General features: G+C 54.8%; 1 long non-coding RNA gene across 1 annotated transcript in view; it reads right to left on the minus strand.

The window, feature by feature from the left end:
- Positions 1-1,937: 1,937 nt before the first annotated feature.
- The window catches only part of LOC115942546 (uncharacterized), a 7,575-nt gene continuing 808 nt past the window's right edge, over positions 1,938-8,704 (minus strand). Inside the window, exons 2-6 of the long non-coding RNA XR_014149006.1 lie at positions 8,379-8,496; positions 6,449-7,462; positions 4,684-4,844; positions 3,722-3,820; positions 1,938-2,845 (exon numbers count right to left, since the gene is read on the minus strand). This is a non-coding gene — a long non-coding RNA (uncharacterized LOC115942546). The remainder of the gene's footprint in view (positions 2,846-3,721; positions 3,821-4,683; positions 4,845-6,448; positions 7,463-8,378; positions 8,497-8,704) is intronic.

Genomic DNA, 8,704 nt, shown 5'->3' on the forward strand with positions numbered 1-8,704 from the left:
AGAAGATACATATATGGCCAATAAACACATGAAAGCGTGCCCAACATCATTGGTTTTAGGGAAATGCAAATCAAACTCACAATGAGATGTCATTTTATGCTCATAGAATAACTGTAATCAAAGAGACAGACGGGGGGGCGCCTGGGTGGCTCAGTTGGTTGGGCGACTGCCTTCGGCTCAGGTCATGATCCTGGAGTCCTGGGATCGGGTCCCACATCGGGCTCCCTGCTCAGCAGGGAGTCTGCTTCTCCCTCTGACCCTCCTCCCTCTCATGCTCTCTGTCTCTCATTCTCTCTCGCAAATAAATAAAATCTTAAAAAAAAAAAAAAAAAGAGACAGACGGGGCGCCTGGGTGGCTCAGTCGGTTAAGCGACCAACTTTGTTTTGGCTCAGGTCCTGATCTCAAGGTTGTGGGATCGAGCCCCACATTGGGCTCCGCGCTCAGCGGGGAGTCTGCTTGAGATTTTTCTCCCTCTGCCCCTCCCCTCAAATAAATCAGTAAATCTTAAAAAAAAAAAAAAAAAAGACTGACAGTAACCAGTACTGGTGAGGATGAGGAGACACCAGAACCCTCCGGTGTTGCTTCGGGAAGCAAGATGGTGCAGCTGCTGTTGAAGACAGTCTGGCTGTTCCTTGAAAGATTGGGAATGCTCGCCCGGCAGTTTTACTCCTAGACACCTACCCTGGATGAATGAAAACATACATCCACAAAGCAAACTCGGACATGAGTGTTCACAGCAGCATCCAAATGTCCATCATGTGGTGAAAGATGAACAAAATGTGGTATAACTAATCAACAAGGTATCATCTGGCAATTAAAACAGGGAATGAGGTCCTGATACACACTGCAGCATGGGAGGGCCTTGAACACGTGCAAGGGAGCTGGCCGTGAATGACCACACGTCACGTGACTCCATCTATATGGAATGTCCAGCATGGGCAAATCCATGGTGGGCTTGGTTTAAGGTAGGGGAGGGATGGGAGTGGTCACCACATGCTACAGGTTTTCTTGTGGGGTGATGAAAATGTCCTAAAAGTGGTTTGTGGTGATGGTCGCACAACTCCAAATACACCAAAAGCCACCGAATTATACATTTTAAATGGATGTACTTGTGGTATGTAGATGATATCTTGATAAAGTTTTTTTTTTTTTTTTTTAAGGGATAAAGACCTGGACAGAACTTCACGAAAGAGGACACGCCCATCAGCGGATGGGAAGCTCTTCGATGTCATCAGCCATCAGAGAAATGCAAGCTAAACCCTCAACGAGATGGCATTACACGCCCACAAGAATAGCTGAAAGGACCATCCAACCAGCAGTTCCAAGGGCTACTGAGGATACGGAGCACCTGGGACTCATACACCCTGCTGTGGGCATGCAGGACGGGACCGTGGTCTGGAGACAGGCTTGGCAGTTTCTGGAAAGGTTAAACATTCACCTGCCGCACGACCCAGCAGCCCCACTCCTGCCATTTGTCCCAGAGAAACCCAAACATGTTCATACAAAAACTTGTGTACAAAGGCCGATGGCAGCTTTATTCCTAACTGCCCAAACTGGGAACCACCCAAATGTCATTCAGGGGAGGAGCGGAGAAGTAAACAGAGGTCCATTCACACCTGGAATCTTACTCACTGACAAAAAGGGATGAATGGTTGACACACAACCACCCAGATGAATCTCAGATGTTATGCAGAGTGCAGGAAGCCCCGCCCAGAACGCAGCATACGTTTCCGTCTCCGTGTTGGCCTGGCAGAGGACAGATCAGCTGTGAGAGGTCTGAGTATGGCCGGAGAGCGAGAAGGAGGGTTTTGGGGGATGGATCACTCTGTGTCCTGGTCGATGGAGCTATAGGAATCTGGACATGTGCTAACATTCATATAACTGTATATTTCCCAAGGAGTCAGTTTTCTGGATAATAATTTAAAAAGACAAAAAATTTTTTTAAAGATTTTATTTATTTATTTGATAGAGAGAGACACAGTGAGAGTGGGAACACAAGCAGGGGGAGTGGGAGAGGGACAAGCAGGCTTCCCGTGGAGCAGGGAGCCCGATGAGGGACTCGATCCCAGGACCCTGAGATCATGACCTGAGCCGAAAGCAGACGCTTAACGACTGAGCCACCCAGGCGCCCCTAAAAAAGATAAAAATTAAAAAATAATTTTTTTTTAAGATTTTATTTATTTGACAGAGAGAGAGACAGCGAGAGAGGGAACACAAGCAGGGGGAGTGGGAGAGGGAGAAGCAGGCTCCCAGCGGAGCAGGGAGCCCGATGCGGGGCTTGATCCCAGGACCCTGGGATCATGACCTGAGCCAAAGGCAGACGCTTAATGACTGAACCACCCAGGCGCCCCAAGAAATAATTTATTATTATTTTTGAAGATTTTATTTATTTATTTGACAGCACGAGCAGGGAGGTTGGGGAGAGGGAGAAGCAGGCTCCCTGCTGAACCAGGAGCCCGATGTGGGGCTCTATCCCAGGACCCTGGGATCATGACCTGAGCCGAAGGCAGACGTGTAACCGACTGAGCCACCCAGGTGCCCCTAAAAAAATAATTTAAAAAGCAGAACCATCATAGTAAAAATTGATTCGGGTAAGAGTCATCAGTGAGTGCTAGGCTGAGAGAGGGATTTTGAAGAGGAACAGGATATTTATAGAACCCAAGGTACATCCCCATTAATTAGCTAATAATTACAAAGGGAAAATATAAGTTTACTATAGAAAAAGCTAGTGGCCACCCCCTTCCCTGGGTGACGCAGGATAACATCAGCACAAATGAGCAGACTGATGTCAGTCAGCTTCCCTTCGGATGCGCTGGGAGGAATCCATGTTGCTCTGCTGGAGTTCTGTGCAGAAAAATAAAACTTGAATTACTTGGTGCAGGAACATCAGAAAAGCCAAGAGAAGGCCATCTTCAAGACACCTGGCCTGAGCTCTTAAAACACATCAGTGTCACAAAAGACACACGTGGCAGAGGGGCTGCTTCCGATGAAAGGGGACGTGCATGTGAAGCCAGTGTGTGGTCCTGGAGGGGAAAACAGAGCTGCGGGCCACACCACCGGCAGAGGGGGCCCCGCTGGGACCGGGAATGAGGACTGAAGTGTGTAGAAAATACAGACTCGGCTGCTGAGGAACAAAGGCAGTGACTTAGGCAACCTCTTCCCAGGTGGTTCAGAAAAAAGAGTATGTATAGACCCAGAGAGAGAGAGAGAGAACGACCACACAGGTCCGTGGACATCGACGATCGGCGGGTGTGGACGAAGGCAACGCTTGGGACACCTACTCTGGCAACTTTTCTCTAACTCTGAAATTGTTTCAGCATAAAAAATGGACACGTGTTACTTCTGCTTCCGCTTCCGACCACAGAGCAGTGGCAGGTAGCCAGCCAGCCCGCCTCCACGAGCGGCTGTGGACCCAGACGGCAGGCCCACGGGCGGGTCACCGCTCCAGGCAGAGGGCAGAGGCAAGTGGGCTCAGAGGCAGGCGCGCAGGCCCGCTGGCGTGTGGGGAGCTGCTCGGCATATGGAAGTGCATGGGCTGTGGCTCAAGGCCGTGGCTCAGGCTGGGGGAGGCCACTGGAGGCTTCCCAGACGGCAGATTCTGTGGTCTCCATACTAGTATCTATTGCTGCATAACAAATTACCACAGATTCAGGGACTTTATAAAACATGCGTTTATTACACATATCCGGCTCTGGGGTTGGGAGTCCAGGCATGGCTTACCTGGGGCCTCTGCTCAGGGTTTCGAAAGGGTTCAGTCAGGCTGTCGGGGTCCTTCTGAGGCTCTTCTAAGGTCACATGGCTGTAGGACTCAGGTCCCCACTTTTTTTTTTTTTAAGATTTTATTTATTTATTTGAGAGAGAATGAGAGAGAGCACATGAGAGGGGGGAGGGTCAGAGGGAGAAGCAGACTCCCTGCCGAGCAGGGAGCCCGATGCGGGACTCGATCCCGGGACTCCAGGATCATGACCTGAGCCGAAGGCAGCCGCCTAACCAACTGAGCCACCCAGGCGCCCCAGGTCCCCACTTTCGTTTGACGGACAGCTAGAGGCCACTCTCAGCTCTCAGGGGCTGCCCACAGTCTCCTGACATGTGGCCCCTACTGGCCTTTCCACATCCTGGTAGCTCACTTCTTCAAGGCTGGTAGGAGAGTCCCTCGCTCCGGTCTATCTGCCAAGATAGAGTCTTAAATAACGGAGGCCAATCAAGGGAGTCAGGGCTCACCACCTTTGTCATATTCCATTGGCTAGATGCAAGCCACAGCTTCCTTCTGCACTCACGGGGAAGAAATTATTCCAGGGCATGGATCCTGGGGGGACAATTAGGTTATGTGTATCATTGGCTGAGATCGGAACCAAAATACCCGAAGACAAGCCATGCTGGGCAGCACTGGGGTTTGGACTCAGCTAGGGTGGAGAGACTTTTGGATTTATGTTTTTAAGAGAAAAGACTACAGGGGCGCCTGGCTGGCTCAGTCATGGAGCATGTGATTCTTGATTCCAGGGTCTTGGGTTCAAGCCCCACGTTGGGTGCAGAGATAACTTAAATAAATAAAAACTTAAAAAAGAGAGAGAGAGAAAAGACTACAACCTACCGTAATGTCTAGTCTAAGACCATCTAAGAAACGTTAAAGCTGAGCCCCACGAAGAGCTGGGGACCAAGATTAAAAGTTGAATCTTACCGACCTGAGGGGCTTGGAAGACCTGCGGGGTGTTCTGCAGACCAGCATGAAAGCATGAAAACAAGCCCCACAGGTCCAGTGATCGAATGGCTGCTAAAACAAGAACCAAGAGTCCTCAGAGGAAGAGAACAGGATCCAGAGTCTTCAGACTTCAGCCAAAAATTACTGGATGTGCAAAGAAAGGAAAATTTCCTTATAGTCAAAGAAAAAAAAGCCAGGTATCAATTTTCTCTCAGCTATAAGTTCATCCTTCATTGCCTGCCCTACAAAATGCATCTGCTCCCCGTAAAGTAGAAATGCTCAACGTTGTCCCTCAGCACAGGGCAGGGATTGAGCCTAGAGGCCGTAAGCGAATGACTGGAGGAACACACACAGCCAGTGGCTCAGAGCTCCGCCCCTGGGGTATACTCGCGCAAGTGCATCCACAGGGGGACAGACGGCTTTGTGGCAGTTCGAACTTGGAAGTGGAACGCTACCAAGCAGTGAAGACGAACGGCACGGAGGAACGTCTGAAACCCGGGGGCCTGCGAGAGAAGCTGGACACAAGGATCCAAACTGCACAGACCATGCCTATGAAGTTTGCAGGCAGACGACGTGATCTGTGGTCTAGGAAGTCAGGACGGCGGTCACCTTGGAGGGCATGAGGGGGTGTTTATTTCTTATCTGGGTGGTCAGGTACACTGGTCATTCGTGCACTTTTCTCTAAGTATTCCCAAGGACAGTCCCCCCGGCCTCCTCCCCAGACAAGGGCCAGACTCCTCGGTCTGGCCAGTGTGTGTTTCCTGGGGAAGGGGAAGCTCTGGGCTTCCACCACTGATGGGGAGAAGGATGCCACCTACAGCCTCCGGTGCTGTCACCCCTAGGACACCCACGAGGCCTCCTGCTCTGCGGGCAGGTTATTCCCAGTCGCCCAGTGCAGGGATGCTCTATCTACTAGGTGAGAACATAGGGTCCAGAGTTGCTAAGGAGCTTCAGGCTCCCCAGGGCAGTCCCACCTGGAGACGCTCCTCCTTGAGCTGAGCACCGTGGCCTCTGCCTCCACCACCTGAGGAGAGGGCAGTGGGCCTGCAGACCCTCCCCAGCTTCTCCCTCTGTCTCTCTGTCCCACCATGGAGAGGCTGGCCCCTCTCCTGGGCTCTCCAGGGGCCCCGCAGCCTGCAGTGGACCTCTTGGCAGGGCCTGGCCACTCCCTCCTCATGCTGCCAGGCTGGAGCCCGGGGCTCTCCGGGAGCTCAGAGGGCAAAGCCCGCCAGACCCCTTCCCTGGAAGCAGGTGGGCGCTGGGCAGGGGTGGAGCCCTGGAGTTGCCTCTCTGTCACCATGGCAACAGGTCCTGCTGCGCTGGGCAGGTACCCACGGGGCCACAGACAGCTCCTGTGGCCCAAGTGCTGGCGGTGGAGAGGGCAGGCCGGGCTGACCTCTCCCTTCTCTGAGGGGCTCCGTCCCCTTCCCTGGGCTTCCCTGGCACACAGAGGTCGGCCTCATACCCTCCCAGACTCCCTGGGTTTCCTAGGGTGGCCTGGTGGGGGCCTGGATTGTCTAGGAAGTCACTTGACCCAGGCACCGAGCCCTGGGCTGGCCGTTTGGTGGGGCCCTTGCCTAACCCTGGGGTCTAGCTGGGGTGCAAGCGGCGCGCCCGCCGCCCCCTCTCCAGCCCCGGCCCCGCCCCCGGGCCGCGCCGCGCCGCCAGGGCTCGGCCCCGCCCAGCACCCCCGGAGGCGGGGCTGGGGGGAGGGCAAGGACTTCTCTGATTTGGGGCCGTGATCTTACTTTTCTGAGGGAAGCTCAACAGCCAAGAGCGCCTCCTCGCCATGGAGAACACTTGATTTGCGGCCTCACGGGCAGCTCAGTTCCCCGGCGGGGAGCTGGGGGCAGGAGGAACTTGTCCCCAAGGCCGTCCTGGGTCGTGCTGCCCAGGTAGGCTGGGAGATGAGATGAGACTGACCCTACACGGGAGGGTGAGCACGGAAGTCCTGGGGTCAGAGGGAAGCCTGGCACCCCAGGCCAGGAGTTGAGGTCATTCTGAGACCCCCGCAAGGCTGGAGGGTGCTCTCAGCCCTGACCCCCACCCTGCCCCAAGCCACTGCCTGGGCAGCAGCTACCAGGGTGACCACTGGCCTTGGCCCCCACAGGAAGGCACATGCGCAGGTGGTCAGTTATGCATTCACAGGTTATTATTAACCAAGCAGTGACATCACCGGCAGCCAATAGGAGCAGGGTTTATTTCCAGGCTGACAGCTTGATAACGGTTAATTTTAGCTGGATCTTCTTTCCCCAGGCTCATGAAACCTCAGCCAGCCAAAGAGGGGGCTGCCTGTGTCTCCCCAAACAGCTCATGGCTGGGGGCACCTGGGGGCATCGGGAGGGGACTAATGGGGCTCGCCTGTACCCCTTCCCCCTGCCCTACTCCCCAGAAGGTGGGCTGTGAGGCTGCACCAGGCTGATGGGCCTCTTCTTTGCTCATCCCACCCCCCCAACACACACACCCATACCCCTCGTTGCTATGGGGGCCATTGTGACAGGTGGCTTAGATTCGGGAGAAGGAGGGCAAGGGGGAGGGGGAGGGGAGGAGCACAGGTGGGACCCATTTGGCTTCTGTCCAGAAGTAACACGGGCCTGGCTCAGGCCTTCCGAGCTGACTGTAAGTTCTGCCCTCCTTGGCTGTGACCTTGGGCGCCGTGGTTTGCCTGTCTGTGTCCAGTGGACTCTTGGTCAATGGGTGCTCAGCGGCCTGGTAGCCCCGCCCAGCGCTTGGTGAACTCGCAGGGCTTGGTGACTGGGATCCTGTAGTATTTAGTATTCAGCACTAGTCAATGACCAGTATTTACTAAGTACTATGCAGTAGGTGGTACTTGTTAGTTTTCAGGGCTACGCAGTGGTTAGGGCTTCTTTAGCACTGTTGGCGTGTTGTTATTCAGCATTCATTATACCTTATTTACTCTCCTGTCCAAGTGAGCTCGAGTATCTCTGGGCGGTGGCGGCCGAGGGGCCAGGCCCCTAGGGCCCTGCAGGCAGCCCACCTGCGGGTGGATGGGGCCCATCCTGGGGACACAGAGGCACTTTGGAGAAACCACCTGAGACCCCCGCCGGGGGCCGGCACGCTGGACCTTCAGGGAGGATGCTGCATTCCACCAGCAGTGGCCACCGCCCTGGGCAGCATGGCCTCCTGGCACAGCCTAACCCCAGGGTGACTTGGTTCCCACGGGGCTGACAGCAGCGCGTGAGCCAGGAGCGGCTGGGTGCAGCTCAGACCTGCTTGGGGGCTGGTCTGCAGGCAGCCCAGGGTCCTGGGTGCTGCTGGCCTCTCTGGGGAAGTTGGGGTGGACGTCCCCAGGGACCTGGGCCTCCTGCAGTGGTTTGGCCCATCCCAGCTTCATCCCATCCCAGTGTCTCCCAAATCCCTGCTAACCTTCAGGCAGGAGGGACGCATCAAATATAGAGGGCAGCTGGGTGGGGGTGGGGTGGGTCTCCATTGCTTGCCAGGAGTTTATTTTTAATCCTGGCTCCTGTTTGATAGGATCAGCAGCACTTGGAAGTGCCCGGAGTCATCTGTGAGCCCCTCCCTGCCCAAAACGGTTAGAATGCCTCTGTCTTGTAGGGGCAGACCACCCCCCCCCTGCCCCGCCCATGACAGCCCAGTGGGAGAGCCTGGGCTGGGGAGACCGGCTTGGCCCATGACCACTGCCCTGGGCCCCTTTACCTGCTGGCCTGCTGGGGGTCACATCTCTGAGGGCTCTCTCAGGCATTGCCCCAGTGGAAGGTGCTGGACACTGGGCCTCTGCTCTCACCCACTCACCTTGCTTGACCTTCTCCCAGACCTTGCAATGACAAAGATGAATCAGACAGGAGTGGTTGGTTGATGGGAGATGTGGCCATGGGGAGAGATGCTAGTAGGTCAAGAGGCCTGTACACTTGGTTTTCACACAACACAGGACTGCCCATTGCTCTCCTTAAAACCCATGTTGGCCATTACCCTGGTCTGCCCAGGACCCTCCAAGATCCCCCCACCCCCACTTTCTACAGAAC

Source organism: Leptonychotes weddellii, chromosome 10 (genome assembly GCF_054177405.1).
Source record: "Leptonychotes weddellii isolate Sample4059 chromosome 10, ASM5417740v2, whole genome shotgun sequence".
In the NCBI taxonomy this organism is placed as follows: Eukaryota; Metazoa; Chordata; class Mammalia; order Carnivora; family Phocidae; genus Leptonychotes; species Leptonychotes weddellii.